Below are 13,145 nucleotides of genomic sequence, written 5' to 3'. Positions count from 1 at the left end.
ACATAGTTTGTTAAGTAGAAAACAGGATTTAAATCCTGATCTAATTCCAAAAACTGATTGCTCTTCTCCAGGCCTGTGATTGTCCTGGGGGTAAATCCAGGAGGGGAGAAGGTCCTTGATACAGGGTAGGATGGATGCCCAGGTTGGGAATGTTAACATGAATGAGGAAGCCAGCTGGAGATCTCTTAAACCAGTTTTAGGGAATCAGTGTGTGTGATTAACTCCATTTAGATGGAGAGGTAATGACTTGAGCCCTGAAGAAGCTAGCTGGATCTAGAAGTGGCCTGTAGTGTGAATGCCCTGAGGCAATCACTGGGGCCAAAGAGTGAAGCACCTTGCAAACTGAGCCAGGTAGTTGCTACTTTCTGTAAAATGCTGTAGGGAGACCTCAGTGGGTTTTATTTATTGAAAATATTTTGGAAGTAGGAAGTCTCAGTTTGGAGTCCCTTTGGGGGCAGAAGTGTCCAAAGCCCTCTCAGTTTGCATCTCTGTAGCAAAGGATACATTTTAGCTGATTCTTTCACTCCACTGTAGCACCCAGTGCAACAGTGTTTAAAAAGGAAGCACCAGTGTGAGGTAAGGGACGGATGTTTATGTTCAGTTGTTTGATATAATTCTGTTATTGTTTGTTATGGTTTTTCTGTAAGAGTATGCCTAGCCCAGATGGGTGGCACCTGTGCACAAGTTACTTGACCTCTCTAGCCTCAATTTCTCATTTGGAAATTAGGGAAAATTAAAAATATCTATTTCATAGGCCTGGCGTGCTGCATCCACACAGTGTCTGGCACAAAATAAGCTTTCAGGCATTGTTAGCTGTTATCGTTGTTAATATTTCCTGTCCATTCTGGTCCGTGCCTCTTGAATGAATGGGCATCGTTTACTTATCAAAGACAGGTTGACTGGGGCATAGGAATTGACTTTTTTTTTGACTTTTTTTAAAGATCATGATTTTAGGGTTTACAAAGATAGTAAAACTGGCAATGAAAAAAGGCAATGGCACACCCTAGTTGGACAGTCCTAGTGTTTCCTAGATGTGATTATGATGAAACGTAAAGCGTGAACACAGGCTAATTCTTACAGAATCCATAGTGTGGGCCGGGGCTTTGCTTTCTACGCATTCTCCCTGAGAAGTAGGTTTGATTATATCTATTTTATAGATAGGAAGTTATGATCTTTTCTAAGATGTTATAAGACAACTCTAGAAGTAGACGCTAAACCATGTGCTTCTCCAAACCGTTTTGTGCCTTCAGCATTGTCAAGGCCTGACTTATCTTCCAACAACTTCAACAACTCTGCTGGGAGGGAAAAATGGGAACAGAGCTAATTTCTTTTGAATCTATAGGATTAATTGGAAGCACTAGGCATAGTGTGCTGTCTAGTGTACAGAAGAGGCTCAAGAAATGTTTACTGAATATAAATCTTAATCAGATTGAGTGAGAAAAAGATGACAGAAAATCAGTATTAGGTGCTGGCTCCAGCCTATTTTCTATTTAAAAAAAAAGGCAGGGGGTGAGGTCACTAACTATTTTATTAGCATAGTCTGTTTACACAGACTAATGGCTGGAGTCTGAGGTGAAGGATTTTCCTGTGTGTGTTGCATGTGATTAACTCCATTCTGTGCCGTTCAGTTATCTATGGAAATCTGTTTGTTTCCCATTAGGTAACCCCTGATGCCCAGGAAGCTCCTGGCTCTGTCCTTGTGTTGGGCTGATTAGTTTAGTCTCAGTGAAGATAAACTATGTGTAACCTTAAAATATTCAGACCATAAATAGGAAGGTGTAGCTGCTGTCATTGGTCATCATCAATGTATTTCATAGATAGGTCTGACTGATATTTCTGTTTTCCTTTAACTCAGTAATTAAGAGCTGACATAAAGGAGGTACCGTATAATGGTAATGGGGGGGGAGAGAGAGAAAAGAGGGGACCTTCTTGCATTAAAAAAAAAAAAAAAGTTCATTCTGTTTCTCCATCGCCCCCCCGCCCTGCCCCGGAACTTTCTTTGCAATAAGGCATTTATTGTCATATCAAACCTGAAAGTTTGGCCAGTCAGATGGTAGTTTGATTACTAAGCATCCTCTTCATGATTTAGCATGTTATGCCACAAAGTGAAGATACTTAATGGGATAATTGTGTTGATTTACTATGCAAGTAGTTCATACAGAAATTTAAAAGTGTCAAACATTAAAAGACTTTGATAAGCCCCAATTCCCAGATCTTGGTTTCTAATACCATTTCCAATAAAAGGAACCACACATGACTTAATTCTATGGCTGGGGCAGGGAATAAGCAAGATGAGCCTGGAGGGTATCCTAATGCCAGAAAGCAAAAAGTGATGAAACAAAACACAGATACACAACACACAATGAATGATGAGGTATGTCAAAGGGACACAGGAGCCTGAAAGAGCTCCCAGTGGTCACAGCTGGAATGATTTAACTAAATAATGTAGTTTTAAATTATAACCCAAGATATAAAATAAATATAAATAAAATATGTACATATAATAAATACTAATAAAATATATATAACTAATATGTAATATATATATATATAGCAAAATAATAATGTAAAGCACATACCCCTGAGTCCATACTGATACAAATAAATGATTGAATAAGTAAAGCAAATTAGAGAGAATAGATAAATTTTCTGTGTGGAAGAATTCCAAACGATTTTTGTTGATAATCCCCTGAAAGGAAGTGTAACATAACTGCCCATCCCTTAAATGTGGGCCTTGCACAGTGACTTCCTTCCCCAGAGTACAGTATGGAAAGAGGAGGGAGAACCTTTACAGGGGAGAAACCTGACAGACACTACCTCAGCCAGTTGATCAAGTTAACAACAACAGTGATAAATGTACACTTGACATGACATAACAAGGGTGGCACTTGAGCTCCCCCAATCCAAGAATCTCATTATAATCCTGAGAAAAACATTGGACAAACAATTCAACACTTTCTACAAAATACCTCACCAGTACTCCTCAAAACTGTTGTCAAGTTTATCAAAAAAGGAAAGTCTGAGAAACTGTCACGGTCTAGAGGAGTAGAAGGGAGACATGACAACTAAATGTAATGTGATATGGATGGGATCCTGGAGTGGAAAAAGGACATTAGGCAAGAACTAAGGAAATCTGAATAAAGTATGGACTTTAGTTAATAGTAATGTGTCAGTATTGGTTCATTAGTTATGACAAATACGGCACACTAAGAGGTGAACAATAGGGGAAATGGGGTGGGGTGTATAGGGACTCTCTGTTTAATCTTTACAACTTCTCTGTAAACTTAAAATCATTCTAAAATTAAAAGTTTATTTTTAAAAAAAGACTGTGGCAAAGATTAATCTATAGTTCAAGTTTAATTTTCATCATGCTGGGAGCCTGAAGTAAATAAAACAGCCCATGGTGTTCTGGGCTGATTATGGTGTAAAGTGGGGCAACTTCCTTGCTGTTGTCTTGTAAAGCCATGACAGTTTGTTTGCAGAATCAGAGAATGCAGTATTTCTAAATATTCTCTTGTGGAATTTCCTACTGGCATGACTTTCTTCCCCCTTTGCTTCTGCCCAGTAGCAGTCCCTTGAGCGGCATTTGCTGTCCTAGTTAATCAGAGGGTAGGAGAAATGAAAAACTCTCCTCTTCCCCCTCCTACAAAGTTTCAATGGGCACTGGAAATGTAGGTCAAATTGCATCACTGTAGAAAGGAGTGAACAGGAAGGTATTTATGAAGTGCTGCCAGCCTCTCTTTAGATTCCGAGTCATGATGAACCAGTGTTGAGCCAGCTTAGGTGTGAGATACAGGGAATCAGGGAGTCATGTTTTTGATGTAGTCCCAGAATGTTACATTTTAGTCAGTGATAAAAAGATCTCTGTCTAAAGCCCTAGTGAAAATAACTTACACTGGCTTTAATTTGCATCTCCCAGCTTCTGGAATTCTTTTTGTCTCATTTATTATTGGCACATTGCAGCAATTTATATTAATTTAGCCAGAGAGATGTTTGAATTGTAGAAATGATTGCCATGTGTACATAAGAAAATAAATCTCATATTTGATAATCACATGTCTAATAATGCATTTTGCAAATTGCATATAATCATATGCTCAATGGGATCTTGATATCACAAATAGGTTAAGTTCTATTTAAAGTATACTATTTCATGGCTCTCCATTTTTTTAATGACAGAATCTTACAGATTTTAAAATAAGTCTTTAAATACATGCTCTTATTTTTTACATATTGTATACTACCTGCCCTTTGTGAGACATCCAGATGTTGGCTGCCAAAGTGGTCCATGTTACATTGTCCTGAACAGTATGCATCCTGACAGCAAAACCTACTCCATTTTCACTCTCTCCTTGCCTCTGTCAAGATAATTGGTAGTTCATTTGTATACAGAATGGAAAATCAGATGATAAAATATATTTGCATAGGCTTGGGTATTATTTATAAACTTATAGGATGAATAAATTATTCTGTGAAATATATTTATAATCCAACATTTAGCTGTTTCTTTAACTTTTAATTTTGAAATAATTCAAGATTCACAGGAAATTGTGAAGATAGAACAGAGAGGTCCTGGTTGCTCTTCACCTAGCTTCTCCCGTTGATTACATCTTACCTAACGATAGCACAGTAGCAAAGCCAGGAAATTGACATTGGTATATAAGGTATGGGTATAGTTCTGTGTTAGTTTATCTCATCTGTCGATGCATGTAACCACTACAGTAATCAAGGTGCAGAACTATTCCATCACTGCAAAAATCTCCCCTGTGCTGCCTTTTCCGAGGCACAGTCATTCCTGTTACCCTCACAGTCTCTAACTCCTGGCAACCACTAATCTGTTCTCCAACTCTATAATTTTGTCGTTTTGGGAATGTTACATAAATGTGATCTTTTGAGATTGGCTTTTTTCACTGAGTATTTTAAAAAGAATTTTATTTTAAAAAGAATATTTATGTTAAACATTTTTAAGGAATATTTATTTTTAAAAGAAGTTATCATCCAGAGTTTGATTCACTAATTTTCAAACCTGTATTTTTCTAGCTTGGGTGTTGTATACTCTGTGTTGCTATATTTGAACAGCAGCAAAAGTCGTATGTGCCGACGTAATAGCTGATTATAGCATTAACCTTATTGCCTACTGTTAAGGATGATACAGAGAAGTTAAAGGGAAAATTACCCCGGGAGAAGCCAATTTCATCAACAAAGTAAATATTACAATTGATTACTGAGCAGGAGTAAGAAGTCCAAATATATACTTTAATTGTACCAAATAAAGTAACTGACCCACATTCGTGTTCCATTTCATCCTGAAAGAACTCTTTAAAGAAGAGAGACTTTTTGGAACAGGATATTTAAATGAACAACAATTGAAATATTTACATTAATTAGCTAATGTAAAGATCGTGTCACAGAATTGCTATATGTGGTTATTGTGAAGTATCACCATAAGAAAGCCAGTATCTTCATCATGTTAATGAGATTCTTTGGAAATGGAGTCGTGTGTGTAAATGAAGGCTGGGAACAAACAGCCTCAAAAGGAACAAATCTTCCTCAGAATCCAGTGTGTTGTTTTTGAACAAAATATTAAAAATATTCTGCGAGCTGTAGGAGGGCACCTTAGTGTTTGGCTACAAATAATGATACCATGGCTCTAGGGAATCCCATGTGGCCAGACCTACAGAATTGTAATTGAGCAAATAGAAGGTGGGTCCCAAGGCACCATTCTGAGCTCACTGGTGGTGAAGGTGAAGGAGTGAGCAGCCCTGCTCCTCGGCTTGCCCAGAGTTCCTGTTCCTGCACAGATTTTTACAAATGGGATACTCTTGTAACTGGTGTTTGATCTCCATTTGACTCTAGCTCCTGACATTTTAGACAGTCTTCCTCCCGGACAGGAAAATATTCTTTCTAATTAAAATCAGCCTCTATTTACTGACAACATTTTTCTTTTTTTTTCTTCAAGTAGCATTTGACCCTACTTAAAGTAGCTGTTGGGATGGAGGAGAAGGGAAACAATCATTTATCGATCATTGAATGTATGCCAGCCACTGTACTGTGTATGTACATTTACACATGTAATTATAGTATTGAAAAATTGCATTAATGATACTCATTAAGTGATGGGTCTGAAATAAACAGCATACTAAGTAACTCTTCATAGCAAATAAGCCATTTTTCTTGGTCAGGTATACCTAAGAGGCCTGTGGCCCAAAACACTATCTATCTATATCTATATAGATATATACACACACACACACACACACATTATATAGAGATAATTTAAAGAATATATATCTGTTAATTAACTTGTATATTTATACAATGTGTGAAGTGATACAGAATTTAAAGGTATAAGATTTACCCCTCCTTTTAGCAGCTTTCTATCCAGATGAGGAAAATAATTTATAGGTACAAGAAAAAGCAACTAACTACGGGAGTGAAAACTACTTAACCTATCAATGCAATGTGTATAGTAAGGCAATCCATAATTAATTACTAAGTAAATCTTTCAGATTGTAAATGCTATAAATATTCAGAGGAGGAAATGATTATTGATCTTTTACCCTTGATTTTTGTCACCTGTAACGTGCAGATAATACCTACCTCATAATGAGAAATGAATAAAATAGGTATGTATTTCCTATTAGTACACTTTCAATCAATTATAGCTGTGCCATTGATAATGAAAATTATGATGATATAGTAACAACAATAATACTGTATTAGTGTAGCTTGACTGCTGTCACTACCCAAAACCTCAGTAGCTTAACACAATACATGTTTACGTGTCACTCATTTCACAACTCAGTGTGGGTTGGCAAGGAGGTTCTTGCTTCACTCAGTCATTCAAGGGTGAGATTTTGTGACTTTGCTCACCTCTGGGTGCTTGGAGCCTTCTCCATTTGACCAGTAGAGGGTATGAGAGATTGAGGATCAAGACAAGGAGCTTTGTCTGGGCCAAACCTAGAAGTGGCCCCAAACATTTCTGTTCATGTTTTAGGACTCAGTCATATGGTTACACCTTACTAGAACGAATACTGGGAAATTTAGTCTAATTGTGTGCTCAGGAAGAGGAGAATGTGGGTATAGGTGAGCATTGGCAGTCTATACAAATAATAATTAGAAAGGCTTAATAGAAGAGGAGGGATTTTTCCTGGATCTCTTAGAGAAGAAAGTGAGATTTGTAATAGGTTACTCAGCCTGCCTTTAGGTGGCATTATTTCAAGAGGAAGGCTAGAAGAACTTAAAAAGCCTGTAAGCATTGTTAATAAAAATTACACATTTGTCCCACTAGCCACTGCCTTTACTGTAAGCCATTTGGTAATGACCTTGGGCATGCCATCTAACTACTTTAGACCTCCATTTCCTCACTTATAAATGTTCTTCATAGGGATGTGGTGAAGTTTAAACAAGACTGGGCATACAAAGTGCTTAGCACAGGGTCTGGCCCAGAGTAAACATTCAGTAAGAGTTATTATTACTGATAATGTTAATATGTATGGCCCCAGAGCTAAATACTTGCTAGCCGTTCATTTATTTGTCATCTTTCCTAAAGGACTACTCAGAGTAGCAAAGAATGACTTGACTGAGTATATTTATATGAATTTTAGAATTCCATAACCCCAGTTCAGTAATAGGAGATTAGTGTTCCCCTGGCAGAATATTGGGGGAGAAACCCTCTCTGTCACCCAAGGCTGGCATCCTCCCATTCAACTCCACAGACTTTTTATTCTTCTATGAAGAGGACAACAGTAGTATTGGGCCGTGATTTACCTCTCCTCCCTTCTTCCCAGAACTTTCTCAGTGTTGAACTCTCTCCGTGAGTTTGTCAGGGAAGAGTGAGGGTAAATGTCAGAACAGCTACTTTTTGCTCAGGCCTAATTGCAAGTTCTTAGCAAGGCAAGAACATCCCACCCAGGCCCATGTTAACTTGAGTGGATGGGTAGCTGTCAGAGCCTCTGGTTCCTTTAACTTAATTCTGTTCAGCAAACATTTATTAACAGCCCTGGGGATACAAGGTTGAAATGTTGCAGACCCTGCCTCTAAGAAACTGACTTAGGAAGGGTGAGTTTCTTGGAAGGTAGGAAGAAAGGAATTCAAGGTGGTGAGAAGAGCAGGTGTGGAGGAATAGAGGTAGGAATTGCTGTAGGGCGGCAGTGGAAGGAATGGTACAAGCTCAGCTCGAGTATGCAACTGCCTCAGGTCTGCCCCTAATTGGCCTCTCCTCGCAAGCCTCAGTTTTCTCTCTTTTAAAGGAGTGGAGTAAAAGTTCTGACATCATAGACCTGGGACGATTAAGTGAGATGATATATGTAAAGGGTTTACTATGTGTTAATAGTACTGGGCACATAGTAATTGCTTAGTACATGTCAGTTGCTACTATTGTTATTGTTTTTGTGTGCTTCTGTGAATCGACTTGTAAACCCACTGCCTTGACCAAGGATTTTGTGCAGGCAAATTAGAGAACTACTGGGAATTTTATTATATTTTTGGTTCTCTCTTAGGCTACTGGTGAAATAGTGTACTATAGTCACAACTAATGGAAAAATGGCCTGCTGACCCCTGAGCTAAAAGGATAGAGAGCCCAGTTAATATCAGTGAAATCTGGGAGAGTTAGGGCTTGAGATGGGAGAGCCGTGAGACTTAAATGGCAAAGGGAGGGAGGGATGGCTATGTTGAACCCTTTGGAGAGAAGAGGGGCTGAATGTGTGTGGATATGTAGACGTTGTCAGAAAATGGAGCCTCCTTTTTTTTCTTTTTTTTAAAAAATATTTTATTTATTTTATTTATTTTTGGCTGCGTTGGGTCTTCATTGCTGCGTGCGGGCTTTCTCTAGTTGCGGTGAGCAGGGGCTACTCTTCGTTGCGGTGCGCAGGCTTCTCATTGCGGTGGCTTCTCTTGTTGCAGAGCATGGGCTCTAGGCGTGTGTGCTTCAGTAGGTGTGGTGCACGGGCTCAGTAGTTGTGGCTCATGGGCTCTAGAGTGTAGGCTCAGTAGTTGTGGCGCACAGGCTTAATTGCTTCGCAGCATGTGGGATCTTCCCGGACCAGGGGTCCAGTCCGTGTCCCCTGCGTTGGTAGGCAGATTCATAACCACTGCACCACCAGGGAAGCCCTGGAGGCTCCTTTTAAAATGTTAAGACTTCGCCTGAGGAGTTTCACGGAGGGTCAGGAAAGCCCACGACTGACTGCAGGTACTAAAACGTATCCCTGAAACGTAGGCCAGAGGTGCTGGAGTCCTTCCTGGTAACTGGCTTCAGCTCCCTCTTTACCGGTTATGTTTTCAAACTCTTTTTTGGTGTTCAGTGGAGTGACCCTTAGAGCAGTAGGTGCAAAAACTGGACGGTATCTGTGGGGGATTTATTCCAGTACTGCACTGTGGACCCTCCAGTCCCATGGTATCCATGGGTTCTGCATCCACGGTTTCAACCAACTGCAGACTGTGAACATAGTGCCCGACCAGATGAATGATGGTTGAATCCACGGATGTGGAACCTGTGGATAGGAGGGCCAACTGTATAGAGTTTCATTATTAAATTTGCTTTGCCAGGGAGAAAACCGGTTAGGGTGAAAGCAAGGTGGAACTTGGGTGGGAAGAGAGTGAGTAAACTAGGGACACTGTCAAATCACATTTTTGGAGAATATGCCTACAGTTGACAATGTAACCTGTTTTAAAAATTTTGGTTTGTGGTTTTTCATTTGGGAGAAGAGACTTAGGAAAATGACAAAGGCTCAGTGTCACAAGCTTGACTGCCTACAGGAGACAGGCCTGGAAGGAAAATAAGTGATGTGGCCAAGCTGCGTACTTTGGGAAGTACATGCCCACTGACAAGAGGTAGCCCACGACGTGGCATCAGCCAATTATCCCCATGTGGGAGAGCTGGCCTCAGTGGCCAAATTTTTGGACCTTCAAAGAGAAAGTGGGAATATAGAATTTTAAGTGAATCTTCCTACCTTTTAAATATTAGCAACAAATTCCCTTTTTCTCCCCCTAAGATCACCAAGCAAACAGACAAAAAAGTGAACTATTTTAGGCCCATGTTCTTTGTTTGCAGTGAGAGTCAAAGAGTGGAGAGAAAAATGTGTAACCTGGGAGTTAGGCAGCTCAAATGAATACACTCCTGGTTCTGGTGCTCGCAAGGCACAGGACCTGGCATGGGGCACGTGCTCCACACGTTTTCATTGAATAAATACACCGGCTGGGGTAAACCTCTCTAGAGAGATGGAGAGAGGAGTTCGCCTTCCCTCACCTCCAGCTTAGAAGATAGAATCAAGTCAAAACCTGTGTTGCCCTCCTTGTTGGGCCCACCTTTCTAGCCCTTTCTCTTCCCTTTCACAGCCTCTGCAAGCGCCTGAGGTGCATTCTCACATTGCAGCTCCATGGTTTGCCTAGAATTTAAGAAAGTTTAGGAAATAAAAAGGAAGTGTATACTGCTATGCTTAAAAACAGGACCAACTCAGTTTAGCCTGTATTTTCTTTCCTCTATCATGGTTAGTGCTTAATTTTGATAGACTCAATTATATAACAAGAAGTGATCCAGATTATGCCATAAATTGCAACAAGGGTCTCAGAGTCTTAAAAGGACGTAGAAATGTTACTCCTGGAAAATAAGTCATTTTCTTTGTTAAAGTTGATATAACAGTGCCCATGTAACAGTGTGGGCTTTTCGCTGTTTAAAGTTAATGAGAGGATTTTTCTGAACCCTTGGGCAGTCCACAGGATCTTCTTTTATAACAAATTTTGCTGATATCTGCCCTTTTATTTATTTATTTATTTTTAGTACAGAAGTTTTACTGTCTTGAGCAAGATTATTTTTGTTGCGGTTATCAGAAATCAATTCCTAAAAATTCAAGCTCTGATTAGGGGGGGCCATTTACCCTTCAGGTCCAGGGGATTCTTAAAACCCTACAGAAGGATGTGCTTGGGTCCTCTGGGAGACTATACATGGGACAGGAAAGCCCTAGAACCCCCTGGGCAGAAACTGTTTCCCTTTCTGTCCTCTGGGGCTTCGGGGCCTCCTGGGGCTGATTTACTCTGAGCAGCATGTTCATTCGTCAGTCTTTGCCGACTGGCTTTTTCCTAGAGACTGAGAGCACATGGGGGAGCTTGCAGCGTAGACCAGAGTAGACCCTCTTCATCCCAATTTCTAGTTCTCAGGAGAACGAATTGAATGTCTCAGTTTGGGTCATGTGTCCAGCTTTCACAAAACAAGAAAGGAGTTTGGAGTTTCATAGTACAAGCATTACTTGGCATTGGGTTATATGGTGCTTACAAAAAGGGTCACCATGGGCTAGGCAGCTACTCTAGAAGAAAGCCGTCTTTTACAAGCTCCATCCTCCACCCCCCAACCAAAAATCTAAAAAAAGAGTAAATAAATTAAATTTATGCCTGTCAGGACTTTGGAGGACATTCAAATTAGGTCTTTTCTTTCTTCTTGTTTCCATCTCCTCTCCCACCTCTAATGGGTTGCCATTTAAAAAGTCTTTTAAAAATTTGTATTTGTTGAATGCTTGTTACATAGTAGGTGGTGAATGAGTAAAAGCTATCAAGTTTTATGTTTCTATTGTTAGAAAATGTTCTCCAGTCTTCCTTTTAAATTATTTCTTTCTCTTCGCTAAACAAAATTAAGTTGCTGTTTAGGCAGTTTGGTATACTGGAAAGGGAACTAAATAGCACCAAAGGCCTAAATTCTGGTTCCAGTTTCAAACCATTTATTTTCTGGGTTATCTTGAGCAAATTATGACCTTCTCTCAGTGTGTTTCCTCACTAGTAAAATGGAGATCATAAATAACAGCCCTTTTGAGCACAGTGTCATTGTGAAGATAAAATGAAAGAATATATACAAACGTGTGATAGTTGTTTTTTTCCTACTAAAGAAAGATTTCTGACCCCTATTCTAAGTAGAAAAGTTACTATTTTTAAATGCTTATTTTTAGTAACTGCCACTACCATTTTTCTCTAGGAATAGGGTTTCTCTTAATGCATTTTTACAGTATTCAGGCTAGTAAATGGTGAATTCTTTTAACGGCAAACACTATCTTGGGGGAGATTTCATAGCACTCTGATGACTTCCTTGGATACTTTGGAGATATAGCTGAAGTGTTCTGATGGAAAACTGGAAACTAGCTTGACTTAGAGAAAGTAGGGTCAAGCACACATGATGCCGGTGTTGTTGTATCTGCATCTCCAGCCTACCTTGAAGGAATCGTCGTCAAAGAGGTGGTTATCTGTAACATAACATCTTTATTGGCTGCCTCTATCCTGGGAATTTGTAGCTCCCTTTGAGTGATTTTGCATAGCCGTAAAATGTTTAGAATGCAAAGAAATGAATTTTGGCTCAGGACAGACGTGTTAAACAAGATAGTGGCTTTTATTGGAAATAAGGCAGAAAAGGAACACTGAAATGGAAATCAGAGAAAATTTTTAAAAGATAGGAGACTGGGAAGCAATTAGAAATCTGAGAAAGAGAAACAGCTGGCTTATAAAGATTGTAGGAATGATTACTTTACTGAATGATTACACTGCTGAGTAACATTTTGTGGGTGAATAAAACAGACTGTCTAAAAAAGGGAGAGGGGAAGGATATGATCCAGGAATAACTTAAAAGCCAATAAAGGTAATTATGAAAAAATGTTCAAACATGGCATAGAATTTCAGCCACTGACTTTGGAGGATGCTTTATTGGCACCTCAAACCATAGAAATATTTGCCATCTTAGAGTACGTGATAATAAATAAAAGTTGAGCAAAGCCTTGGTGTATAGCCAGTGAGGATTATAGGAAGAGAAGTGTATTACTAGTGAATTTTTCATATGAAATCAGCCTGCCTTGTGCTTTATATACTTGGACAGCATCTGTTCCATAGCTGTGTCATTGCCCATATTTGCTGTTTTTTCCCTCCTGCACGTCAAACTTGAAAACCAGCTTAATTTCTAACTCTGGTTTGTTAATCTCCAATCCCTTGATTCCATAACTCAATGCTCTTCCCCAAATTAATTTGAGTAGTACCCACATTCTACTTGAAATATGTATGAATGCATATGCACAAAAATATGCAGATAAGGGAACGGGTAATTTCTTTGTTTTTTTTTAGGAAGATGGTTTAATTGAGTTTTTGTTTCCTGTTCGTACTATTATGAATTGCTTTTA

At 39.2% G+C, this 13,145-nt stretch overlaps 1 protein-coding gene across 1 annotated transcript in view; it reads left to right on the top strand.

Moving 5' to 3' along the window:
• ATXN7 (ataxin 7) overlaps positions 1 to 13,145 on the top strand; it is a 127,890-nt gene that overhangs the window by 14,467 nt on the left and 100,278 nt on the right.

The sequence above is a fragment of the Balaenoptera borealis genome (genome assembly GCF_965194805.1).
Source record: "Balaenoptera borealis genome assembly, chromosome: 12".
NCBI lineage: Eukaryota > Metazoa > Chordata > Mammalia > Artiodactyla > Balaenopteridae > Balaenoptera > Balaenoptera borealis.
This window is presented reverse-complemented; position numbering and strand designations above follow the sequence as displayed.